This window comes from Macaca mulatta, chromosome 13, assembly GCF_049350105.2.
Source record: "Macaca mulatta isolate MMU2019108-1 chromosome 13, T2T-MMU8v2.0, whole genome shotgun sequence".
Taxonomy (NCBI): domain Eukaryota; kingdom Metazoa; phylum Chordata; class Mammalia; order Primates; family Cercopithecidae; genus Macaca; species Macaca mulatta.
In genome coordinates this window covers 62,127,762-62,139,807 of record NC_133418.1, presented here as the reverse complement: position 1 = coordinate 62,139,807, position 12,046 = coordinate 62,127,762, and the positions used below count along the sequence as shown (strand labels likewise).

The window sequence follows — 12,046 nt, the reverse complement described above, 5'->3', positions numbered from 1 at the left end:
AGGAATAGCTAGGAAACTAATAGTTTGCCATCTATTCAGGCCCATTTCATCCAGTAGCTTACCTGCTGGTCAAATAGCAAAAATAATTCTACTCCTCTTGAGTGAACTATCCTCCAATCTGACAGATGGGAGAATTAGTGTAGGTAGGCCTATGAGGGCATCATTATAGCAGGGAAACACTGAATCCTGGCATGAAATGAAGATGGACAGGCCTGTGCTCCCAATTTCTCCCAATGTGTTTATTGTCATCACTCTGGGAAAATAGGACTAAAAAGATGGGAACAGATTCATCATTAGTAAATGTTAGATCAGTTCCCTATATTTCTAAAACCAGTTTCCAGCACCAAATTGGAAAACAAGGTTTTGACAAAACCACAATGATCATTTTTAAACCTTATCCAAAAAAATGATAATTCATTTACTAATTCTGCAAAAATATATGGAATGCTGTGAGCAATCAGCACAAAGTAGACTCTGAAAATAACACAGAAACATTGTACTGCACAGAATCCTCAACTAAGTGATTTTGAATGAGTGTTTTCCTTACTATATACATTGAGAACAATCATTTACTGACTTTTAGATCCCTTGACTGTCCCAGATGGAAGATGCAGAACCATCAAGTGTAAGTGCTTCAGGATGCTGCAATTATTTTAGAAAGAGACTGAAAAGAAATATGTGGTTCTCTCTCTCTCCTCTCCAAACACAACCACAGCGTTCGTTTAGCAGCTGAGATTGCTGTTTAGAAGTCTTGTCATCCAGCCACTCTGCTTTTTGGACCTCCCAAGTTGAATCAGATTTCTTAATTGAGTCAAGCCATACATCTGCTGACTGTCTCAGACCAGTGTGGCCTGTTGGCTGCTTTCACCTTCCAACAGCTCATGCTTATGGTGGGACTTGATGTGGCCCAATAACACTTCCATAGCCCACCTGTCATTCCTATCACTTCTCCATTCCACAACTGATTAGACAGCTTCCTGTCCATGGTTCTTATGCATCTGGGCCAAAGAAATTAATGTGCACTCACTATTCATAGTTGCAGCTAATTGGACTCTAGGGTCACTTTTTTGTCTCATCAGATAATCAAAGTCTACTTAGTTAATTATTGCAATACTTGGTCAACGGATATCTGTTGGAAACTTACTATGTGCTCAGTACTGTGCAAGGTGAGTAGGATATAACAGACCATACAAGTTTTAGTAATCTAAAGTGATTAATAATATACTTCTCTAATTTCTTCCTAGTTTTGCTATTTTTAATTTTTGTGTTTTTTTTTGAGACAGGGTTGCACTCTGTCATGCAGGCTGGAGTGCAGTGACACAATCATGGCGCACTGCAGCCTCAACGTCTGGGGCTCTAGTGATCCTCCCACCTCAGCCTCCTGTGTAGCTGGGACTACAGGCACTCATCACCATGCCCAGGTAATTTTTCTGTTTTTTTGTAGAGATGGGTTTCGCCATGTTGCCCAGGTTGGTCTTGAATTCCTGAGATCAAGAGATCTGCCCACTTTGGCTTCCCAAAGTGCTGGGATTACTAGCAGCTATTTTTTTTTTTTTTTTTTTTTTTTGAGATGGAGTCTCGCTCTGTCACCCAGGCTGGAGTGCAGTGTCGCGATCAAGGTTCATTTCAAGTTCTGCCTCCCGGGTTCATGCCATTCTCCTGCCTCAGCCTCCCAAGTAGCTGAGACTACAGGCGCCCACCACTGTGCCTGGCTATTTTTTTTTTTTCTTTGTATTTTTAGTAGAGACAGGTTTTCACCACGGTCTGGATCTCCTGACCTTGTGATCTGCCCGCCTCAGCCTCCCAAAGTGTCCAGCAACTATTTTTAATTTGAATAAATGTTTTAAAAATTATGTATGAAACCATAAATCCTTCCGTAAGCTAATGCTTTAAGCTTAAGCAAATTGTCATTTCTCTAGAGGTTTCATTAACACTCACTGTTTTTTTAAATTATTTATTTACTCATTTATGAGTTTAAGAATATTTACTACCTTAGACTTCTGGTATATATTTTGGGATAAGGTATGAAGTATTTGATTTAAAGTAATTTTTTTTGAGATAGAGTCTTGATCTGTCTCCCAGGCTGGAGTGCAGTGGTGTGATCTCAGCTCACTCCAACCTCTGCCTCTCGGGTTCAAGCGATACTCCCACCTCAGCCTCCAGAGTAGCTAGGATTACAGGTATGCATTACTGCGCCTGGCTAATTTTTGTATTTTTAGTAGAGATGGGGTTTCACCACGTGGGCTAGGCTGGTCTTGAACTCCTGACCTCAAGTGATCTGCCCACCTCAGCTTCCCAAAGTGCTGGGATTACAGGCCTGAGCCACCACTCCAGCCATCTAAAATAATTTAATTCAAAGATCTAATGAATGTCTCCCATAAATGTGTATTTTCAAATCTTCATTATTTTATGTTGTATTTTGTCATTTATTTAATCCTTGTGTATAACAGTCTATTTCTGGGGTTTCTCTTCTGTTTCCTTGACATATTGTTATTTTACTTGCTCATTTTCCTTTCTCTTTTTTAGAATATTTTTATCTTCATCTCTTTATTTTTCTAGATGAATATTATAACATTCTTCTAAATTCTAAAAAGAATCTCATTGTGATTTTGTTTGAGATTGAATTAATTTTTTTAAATGACATTAAGAGTTGACACATTTACAATATTTTATTCTTCCTGGATATTATGACCCAACAAGTTTTATTATTTTGTTTATATGGCCAGACACTTATTAAGTCTACTTCTCTTTTTATGTATTTTATTGCTATTATAAATTATACTTTTTAAAAATTAGGTTTTTCTAGATTGTAATTGTTGATTTTTGTTAGCTATGTAATCGTTTTCAAATAGTAAGGTTTTTGTTTCTTCCATTACTTATTTCTCTTGGGTTTGTATTATCTCTCTTCTCACATTGGCTTGAACTCCCAAAATAATATTAAATTGAAATGATGCTAGAAGGCACATCTCTAATTATTCTTCTTTCTTAAAAATTTTAATTTTAATTTTTAATTTTTCTTTATTCTAAAAAAAAAAAACCAGGATACATGTGTAGAATGTGCAGGTTTGTTACATAGGTATATGTGTGCCATGGTGGTTTGCTGCACCTCTTCACCCGTCCTTTAAGTTCCCTGCCCTCACCCCGCCATGCCCCAACAGGCCCTCTTGTGTGTTGTTCCCTTTTCTGTATCCATGTGTTCCCATTGTTCAGCTCCTGCTTATGAGTGAGAACATGTGGTGTTTGGTTTTCTGTTCCTGTGTTAGTTTGCTGAGGATGATGGCTTCCAGCTGCATGCATGTTCCTGCAAAGGACTTGATCTCATTCCTTTTTATGGCTGCATAGTATTCCATGATGTATATGTACCACGTTTTCTTTATCCAGTCTGTCATCGATGGGCATTTGGGTTGGTTCCGTGTCTTGCTATTGTAACTAGTGCTGCAATAAACATACATATCCATGTGTCTTTATGGTAGAATGATTTATATTCCTTTGGTTATATACCCAGTAATGGGATTGCTGGGTCAAATGGTATTTCTTGTTCTAGATCCTTGAGGAATGGCCATACTGTCTTCCACAATGGTTGAACTAATTTACATTCCCACCAACAGTGTAAAAGCATTCCTATTTCTCCATATCCTCTCCAGCATCTATTGTTTCCTGACTTTTTAATAATCGCTATTCTGACTGACGTGAGATGGTATCTCACTGTGGTTTTGATTTGCATTTCTCTGATGATCAGTGATGTTGAGCTTTTTTTCATATGTTTGTTGGTTGTGTAAATGTCTTCTTTTGAGAAGTGTCTGTTCACATTCTTTGGCAACTTTTTGATGGGGTTGTTTGTTTTTTTCTTGTAAATTTGTTTAAGTTCTTGTAGATTCTGGATATTAGCCCTTTGACAGATGGATAGATAGCAAAAATTTTCTCCCATTCTGTAGGTTGCCTGTTTACTCTGATGATAGTTTCTTCTGCTGTGCAGAAGCTCTTTAGTTTAATTAGATCCCATTTGTCAATTTTGGCTTTTGTTGCCATTGCTTTTGACACTTTAGTCATGAAGTTTTTGCTCATGCCTATGTCCTGAATAGTATTGCCTAAGTTTTCTTCTAGGGTGTTTATCTTTTGGGTTTTACATTTAAGTCTTTAATCCATCTTGAGTTAATTTTTGTATAAGGTGTGAGGAACGGGTCCATTTTCAGTTTTCTGCATATGGCTAGCCAGTTTTCCTAGCACCATTTACTGAATAGGAGAGCCTTTCGCCATTGCTTGTTTTTGTCAAGTTTGTCGAAGATCAGATCGTTGTAGATGTGTGGTTATTTCTGAGGTCTCTGTTCTGCTCCATTGGTCTATAAATCTGTTTTGGTACCGGTACAATGCTGTTTTGGTTACTGTAGCCTAGTAGTATAGTTTGAAGTCAGGTAGCATGATGCCTCCATCTTTGTTCTTTTCGCTTAGGATTGTCTTGGCTGTACGGGGTCTTCTTTGATTCCATGTGAAATTTAAAATAGTTTTTTCTAATTCTTTGGAGAATGCAATGGTAGTTTGATGGGAATAGCACTGAATCTATAAATTTGGGCAATATGGCCATTTTCACGATATTGAGAAGGCACATCTCTATAACATCGTCTCAGATACTTCCTCTCATGCCTTAAGCTAATTGGAAACACAGTGAAGAAAGAAGAGTAGCACAAAGTTTGGGATCAAACATTGCTATATGGAAAAGTTGGCCTTTCATAAATTTAATAGCTATGACTAAATTTTGCTCTTAGTGTTTTGGCTAAGATCTAGTAATTGTGGTACTATTATTAAAATTGAATTAGAAACTGGAAATGTATTTGTCATAAGCCTCAAATGTATTTGTCTAAAACCTCAGGTAGACATTGCTATAACTGTCACAAAATTATAGTTTGAATGTCAAGTTTCCTCCAAAAATAGTATTTCATGTTGATTTAAAAGGTGATGTAGCTAGTAAGGAATAAATTATGATTTTGAATAACAATATCAGGAATGTTCATTCTTCTAATGTGCTAGCTTTTAGAAAAGCTACTGGAAGTCAACATTATATGAGAAGCTGACTTTTTCCACAGATAAGATTGTATAATAAATTCAGAATTGAATTCATAACTATGGATCAAATATCCAAATTTCCCTAGCAATGACTACAAACACCATATTAAATAAAATATATAAATGTTATATAATATAAAACTTTGTTGAGGTTATGTATAAACTAACCTATTAATTTATTGACTAGGGCAACGCAGTAACACATCATGTGACTTTAGATTTCCTAGAGTATCATCATGTTTTATAAACATTTCCCATTGTCATTTCTTCCTATTTTAAATGAAGTAAATTAAAATGTGAAGGAACACATTTATCAAGGTCATAAATTGCAGAAGGGCTTCTTTGGAGTGTTGATTTAGCACAAGGGCTTAGAGCAGAAATTTTGGAGTAAGGCATACTGGGGTACAAAGCCTGGTTCTGCCCATTATTCTTTAAAAGCATTTAGTGGCCAGATGTAGTGGCTCACACCTGTAATCCCAGCACTTTGGGAGGTCAAGATGGGAGAAACGTTTGAGGCCAGGAGTTTGAGACCAGCCCGGGCAACATAATGAGACTCTATCTCTACAAAAAAAGTTTTTTAAATGAGCTGAGCATGGTGGCACGCACCTATGGTCACAGCTACTTGTAGGCTAAAGGCGGGAGGATTCTTGAGCTTGAGAAGTCGAGGTTGCAGTGACCTGGGTGACAGAGCAAGACCTTGTCTCAAAAAAAAAAAAAAATTAATGAGTTATAGACACTGGGGATATAACAGTACGCAAAACAGAACATATCCCTGATCTCATGGAGTTTACATTTTAGTACCACTTATTAGTCACTGTGTTTAGAAAGACTTTTTTTTTTTAAATATATATCTAGGGGCTTCAACTTCCTCATTTGTAAAGTGAGAATAATAGTATTTGCCTCATAGAATCATTTTAAAAATTAAATGAGACAATGTATGTAAAGCATCTAGCTCATGTAAGAACTCAATAACTGGTAGCTGGTTTTCGTATTTTAAACATCTGCTTTTAAGAAAAATTGATAGAGATATTCATGGTAGAAAAGGATAACATTTAAATAATTTATAATCTTATTACCTAGAGATAACTGCTGTAGTATTAATATTTTAATATTTACTTCTAGATTTTCTACAATGCATATATTTTTAAAAAGATAATCCTATGTCCATTTCGCTCAATTGCCCTTTAGAAGGGTTGAACCAGCGTATACTCCCACCAGTCATATGTGGGAGTGCCTGTCTCTCTCTGGGGAGGTTTAATATCAATTGAAAACTTTTTGAAAGAATGCTGCCCTTATTATGCCATGCAAATTTTGCTATAGCTATTGACTATCACTTCCAAGTAAAAAAATAAGACCACCAGGTCCATGTCATAAGTAGAGAACTTGACATGGTGTCCTTCTCCTCCTCTTCCTCTTTCTTCCTCCTCCTCTTTTCTTTCTTCTTCTTTTAAGAGAGATAAAGTCTCTCTCTCCCTCTGTCACCCAGGTTGGAGTACAGTGGTATGATCATAGCTCACTGCAGCCTCAAACTCCTGGGCTCAAGCAATCCTAAAAACAGAGTGTCTTCTAAAGCTATGTGTGGACTAGAATCATAAGCAGAGCCAGAAAACCATCAGGGCACCAAGAAGTTATACTCTTTGCCTCCCTCTCACAACCCTCATCAGCAGACTCATAGCATTTCTGCTGCTTTCAGTGCACCTGCTGACCCCGTCTTCCAGAGCCTGGTTTCCAGCCTGCACAAGGCCTATGGTGGCCACTTTATGACATTTTGGTCCAGCTCTTATGGTTATTTAACCTCACTTCAGTTTTTCAATCCCAAATTTCTGAACGAGGAGTCTAATTGACCCAGCCTATCTTCTCCTGAATCAGTACATCCAAGTCTGGAGTCACTTAACAGCCTTGGCGCAAGTGCCTATCCTTTAATCTGGTCAACTGTGGCCAGGGGACGGAGTCGTGATATAGAGCATGACCATTAGAGCATCTGGGGGTATGGGCAGGGAAGGGCATATGAGAAGGGAGGCATATCTGGAACATTCTAACCAAGGATCTTTGCCAGAATAAGGGGTAGTCTAATAGAAATAATTTTGATGGTCAAATACTTGGAGGATATTTTAATGGTTTATTCAGGTAATAGTTTAGAATATTTGATATTTAAACTGCCCTCTCACATAGAGAATGTATAGTTACCATTTCTAGAGTAAGCAAGGTGTACTGGAAAAAATCATAGACTCTTAAATCAGATGATTTTATAGTAACTTATAGCAAATACTCAATAAGTATTATGTACAAATAATAGAAGATTTAAAGATCAGGTTACCTGTCATTCTGCTGCCTTGAAAATAGATTTTCTGCTTTCTTGAACTACCCATTTCATCAGGAGTAAGAGCTTCCCTTTGTAGTCTGAAGTTATGGAGATGACATTTGTCTTTAAAATGTAGGAACTAATCCTAACTGGTGGTGATTTTTCATCTTTTGGTTCTGCTTAGTGTACTGGGTCATCACTGTATCAAAGAGCTTCTGAATGTGGGCTAAAATAATGACTGAACTCAAAGTCACATAGCTTTGAATATAATCCTGTATCTACAAAATCAAATATCTTCCTTAGGGCCTAGTTCTGATTTTTGTCTTATACAAATGAATTGGTGGGAGAAAGTATTTGCAAACAACATATTCATTAAAGGCTTTACATCAAGAATATATATAAACATCTCAAAACTCAACAGTAAAAACCAAACAATTCAATTTTTAAATGAGCAAAAACATAAAGAAACATTTCACAGAAGGCAGTGTAGGAGAGGCAAATAAGCACATCCCAACATGATCAATATCATTAGTCATTAGAGAAGTGCAAACTGAAACCACAACAAGGCATCACTACACACCTATTGGAATGGATAAAGTGAAAACATAGTGATAATAACAGAAGCTGGCAAGCATCCAGAGAAACTGGGTCATACATTGAAGGTGAGATTGTAAAATGGTATAGCCCCTCTGGAAAGGAGGCATATTCTAACAAAACTAAACATATGACTCAGCAGTTGAGCACTCTTGGGCATGTATTCTAGAAAAATGAAAACTAATGTTCACACAAAAATCTGAATGCAGATGTTTACTACAGCATTATTTGTGAAGCAAAATACTAGAAATAACCCACATGACCTTTAATGGTTGAATTATTGAACAAACCCTGGTACATTAATACCATGGAATACCACTCAGCAATCAAAAGGAATGAATTATTGATACATGAAACAACCTGCATGACCCTCAAGGGTGTTATGCTTAGTGAAAAAAGTCAATCTCAAAAGGTTCCATGCAGTAAGACTCCATGTAAATAATGTGTTTGAAGTGAAAACAACTAGAGATTGAGAAAAGATTAGCAGTTGCCAGGTGACAAGGAGACACGTTAGGTTGGGGGCACAAATACAGGCAGATAGCATGAAAGATTTCTTTTGCAATGATGGAACAGCTGTATCTTGATTGTAATGGTGGTTATACAAATTTATATAAGGGATAAAATTGCATAGAATTAGGCACACATGCACACACCCATGTACATGCAAATGAATGCAGGTTAAACAATGGTGACAACTGAGTAACACAGCAACTGTGATGGGTACATTAACAGTAATGTGCCAACGTCAATTTCTTGGTTTTGATTTTATACTATCCCTCTATAAGGTGCCATCATGTAGGGCACATGGGACTCCTTATACTACATTTGCAACTTCCTATGATTCTAAAATTATTTCAAAATAAGGTTTAAAAAATAAATTGCAATCATTATATAGTTATCATATCTTCTTTCTTTTATCAACTATTTTAAAGGATATTTAAGAATTGAATTTGCCAAAGTTAATGATGCTGCTATTTTAAAAACAAGCTTGTCCAAAAGGAGTATTATATTTTTAAGTAGTCATCTTGAAAGTCTGACCACTGATGCAAATGTCTGGGTCACTGCATATACAATGTTTTAGAAAAACTATTTTATAATCACCTTCAGAGATTAGCTATAGGCAAGTATGAAACCTTTTATTTTATAGGACAGTCTTTTAAGCTAAGCTATTTTCTTCCCACCTCCTTTTACACAAATGGGGCACTATAAGAAAAAGGAGAAGAAAGTCCATCTGTTTATTCAAATCCAAAGAAGGTCGTTCCTTTCTTCCAGTCACCAGAAATCTGTGCTGTGAACTTTTCAAATGTGGAACATTGTTCGATGTGATGAAGGATTGTAAATTTTCTTCATGTTAATTCTTTTCGTTGTTGCCAAGACTTGGGGTATTTGAAAGAACTTGAACGGGCATTCATTTATTTTAAAGCAGTTAAATAGCTAAGTCATGGAAACATTTCATTTTTTTTTAATTGACATTCTGTTTGCTCTTTGGTCTCTTGGGAATCAAACGCCCCTAAGAGATGCGGCTCCATCATTGCTCACAATACTGTGTTTTCTTACTAATGGGATCAGAAGCTGAGAAAGGAAAAACAAATACATCATTTATTTGTTCAAGGAAGTGCAGATATTGAGACTCAAACTGACCATGCGGATTTTACAGAATTTGCTTGAAGCACTCATTCATTTCCTATTGAAGAGCTACTCTTCGCTCCGTGGAATCAGAGATTTTGAAGTATCATATGACTGTAGTAGAAATAAAGTCACAATTTCAAAAGAGATTTACAAATTTTGATGAGCATGATTCATACTACGAGTTTCTTCAATTGCCCTTAGATCGTAAACTCTAAATTAATAAGTTTTCTTTAGTCAAGTTGCTCAATTTTAAGAAAAACTCAATCTCTGAAATTTTAGAGGCAAGCATATGAATCCGAGTATTATAGTACATTTTATGGCTATGGGACCAATTCTGGCTAACATTTGGATTTATCTGGTTATTAAAAAGTATATCTTTTTAAGAAGAAACTACTGAAATGAAAGGAAAAAAGTGGCCGGGCTCGGTGGCTCCTGCGTGTAATCCCAGCACTTTGGGAGTCTGAGGCAGGCGGATCACCTGAGGTCAGGAGTTCAAGACCAGCTTGGCCAATGTATCGAAACCCCCTCTCTACTAAAAATACAAAAATTAGCCAGGTGTGGTGGCGTGTGCCTGTAATCCCAGATACTCGGGGGGCTGAGGCAGGAGAATCTCTTGAACATGGGAGGCGGAAGTTGCAGTGAGCCGAGATCCTGCCACTACATTCCAGCCTGGGCAACAAGAGTGAAACTCCATCTCAAAAGCTGCTACACTTGATGTTAATCTAGAATCCAAACTGAAACCAAATATACTTGTAATTTTAGACTAGATCTGTAGGCTTACACCTGTGTACTTTGGAAGAATAAATTGTTATTCAGATTTAGAACTATGTTTATATTACTGGTCAAAACTCTTCTTTATTCTCTTCTTTCTTCTCCTTGTCCTCCTCCTCCTCCTTTTCCTCCTTTTTCTTAGAGCTGTAATCCCAGCACTTTCTTATAGCTAGGCCTCCTAGTAAGAAGCTCAGATACCCTTGGATAAGATGAATGATTCTCTATGCATTCTTCTAATTTGAAAGTTTTAAATTCTGGACCACAGACTGATAAATTTCAAAGTCAACCAAGCAAACCAGATCAGGAACAATTATTAACCAAAGATTCAAGACTAGAGATTTGGAAATTGCAATTTTCCATTAGAATATGTGATATCGGCTGGGCACGGTGGCTCAAGCCTGTAATCCCAGCACTTTGGGAGGCCGAGACGGGTGGACCACGAGGTCAGGAGATCGAGACCATCCTGGCTAACACGATGAAACCCCGTCTCTACTAAAAAATACAAAAAAACTAGCCGGGCGAGGTGGCGGGCGTCTGTAGTCCCAGCTACTGGGGAGGCTGAGGCAGGAGAATGGCGTGAACCCAGGAGGTGGAGCTTGCAGTGAGCTGAGATCCGGCCACTGCACTCGAGCCTGGGCGACAGAGCGAGACTCCGTCTCAAAAAAAAAAAAAAAAAAGAATATGTGATATCATAACTTTTAAAACTGATTGAAACTTTTAAAACTGATTTTAAAAAAGATATGGTTTAAGCAGCAAATGATGTTTGTACTGTAATAATCCATAAGGTAGTGCTGAGTTATACTGGTTTCTCTTCTTTTTTTTTTTTTTTGAGACGGAGTCTCGCTCTGTCGCCCAGGCTAGAGTGCAGTGGCGCGATCTCGGCTCACTGCAAGCTCCGCCTCCCGGGTTCACGCCATTCTCCTGCCTCAGCCTCCTGAGTAGCTGGGACTACAGGCGCCCGCCACTGCGCCCGGCTAATTTTTTTTTTGTATTTTTAGTAGAGACGGGGTTTCACCGTGGTCTCGATCTCCTGACCTTGTGATCCGCCCGCCTCGGCCTCCCAAAGTGCTGGGATTACAGGCGTGAGCCACCGCGCCTGGCTTATACTGGTTTCTTAAGCAAAGTTTATGCTCTCTTCAAGAGTTTCATGCTTAAGTAAGAGAACTCTACCATGGACCCATACATGAAGTCAGGTGAAGAGAATCATGTGCTTTTCTGTCATTAGGTCACAGAGAGAGATGAGGTAGCTGAAGGCAGGTCTAGCTGGCTGGGATGTAGTGAGGAACACATGTAAGGCTAGAGGGAAAAAAAGTACCAGAAGTGTTATCCTGGAAGAGGTCACAGGAAAGAAAACGTGAATACTAATTCAGAAGAAGAGATGAATGATTAGGAACCAAGACAGGGTGAAATCGAGGATGGCTGAGGAAACAGGTAAGCTGAGAATGAGAAGTAACTTTCTTGGAGTGAAAAGATAGATGAACTCCAGGAAAGGCACCGATGTCTGTGGTGTTGTCCATTTGTGTGGGTGGGCCCAGATCCAAAACAGAATGTGCGTCATATCTGAAGGCTCCACTGTTGTTTTGTTCTGAAAGACATACAGCTTTTGGCTCTGGTACCAATTAAATCCCTAAATTTTGTAATTGTTTTTGCAGTTCACACAAATCCATAAACAAAGTTAGGGTTCAAAAT

At 37.9% G+C, this 12,046-nt stretch overlaps 1 protein-coding gene across 2 annotated transcripts in view; it reads left to right on the top strand.

Moving 5' to 3' along the window:
- Nucleotides 1-1,279: 1,279 nt before the first annotated feature.
- Nucleotides 1,280-12,046, top strand: part of EHBP1 (EH domain binding protein 1) — a 418,858-nt gene continuing 408,091 nt past the window's right edge. For both annotated transcript variants that reach the window (XM_077958265.1, XM_077958254.1), the window contains exon 1: nucleotides 1,280-1,421. The gene's annotated coding sequence lies outside the window, so the exon portion shown is untranslated. The remainder of the gene's footprint in view (nucleotides 1,422-12,046) is intronic.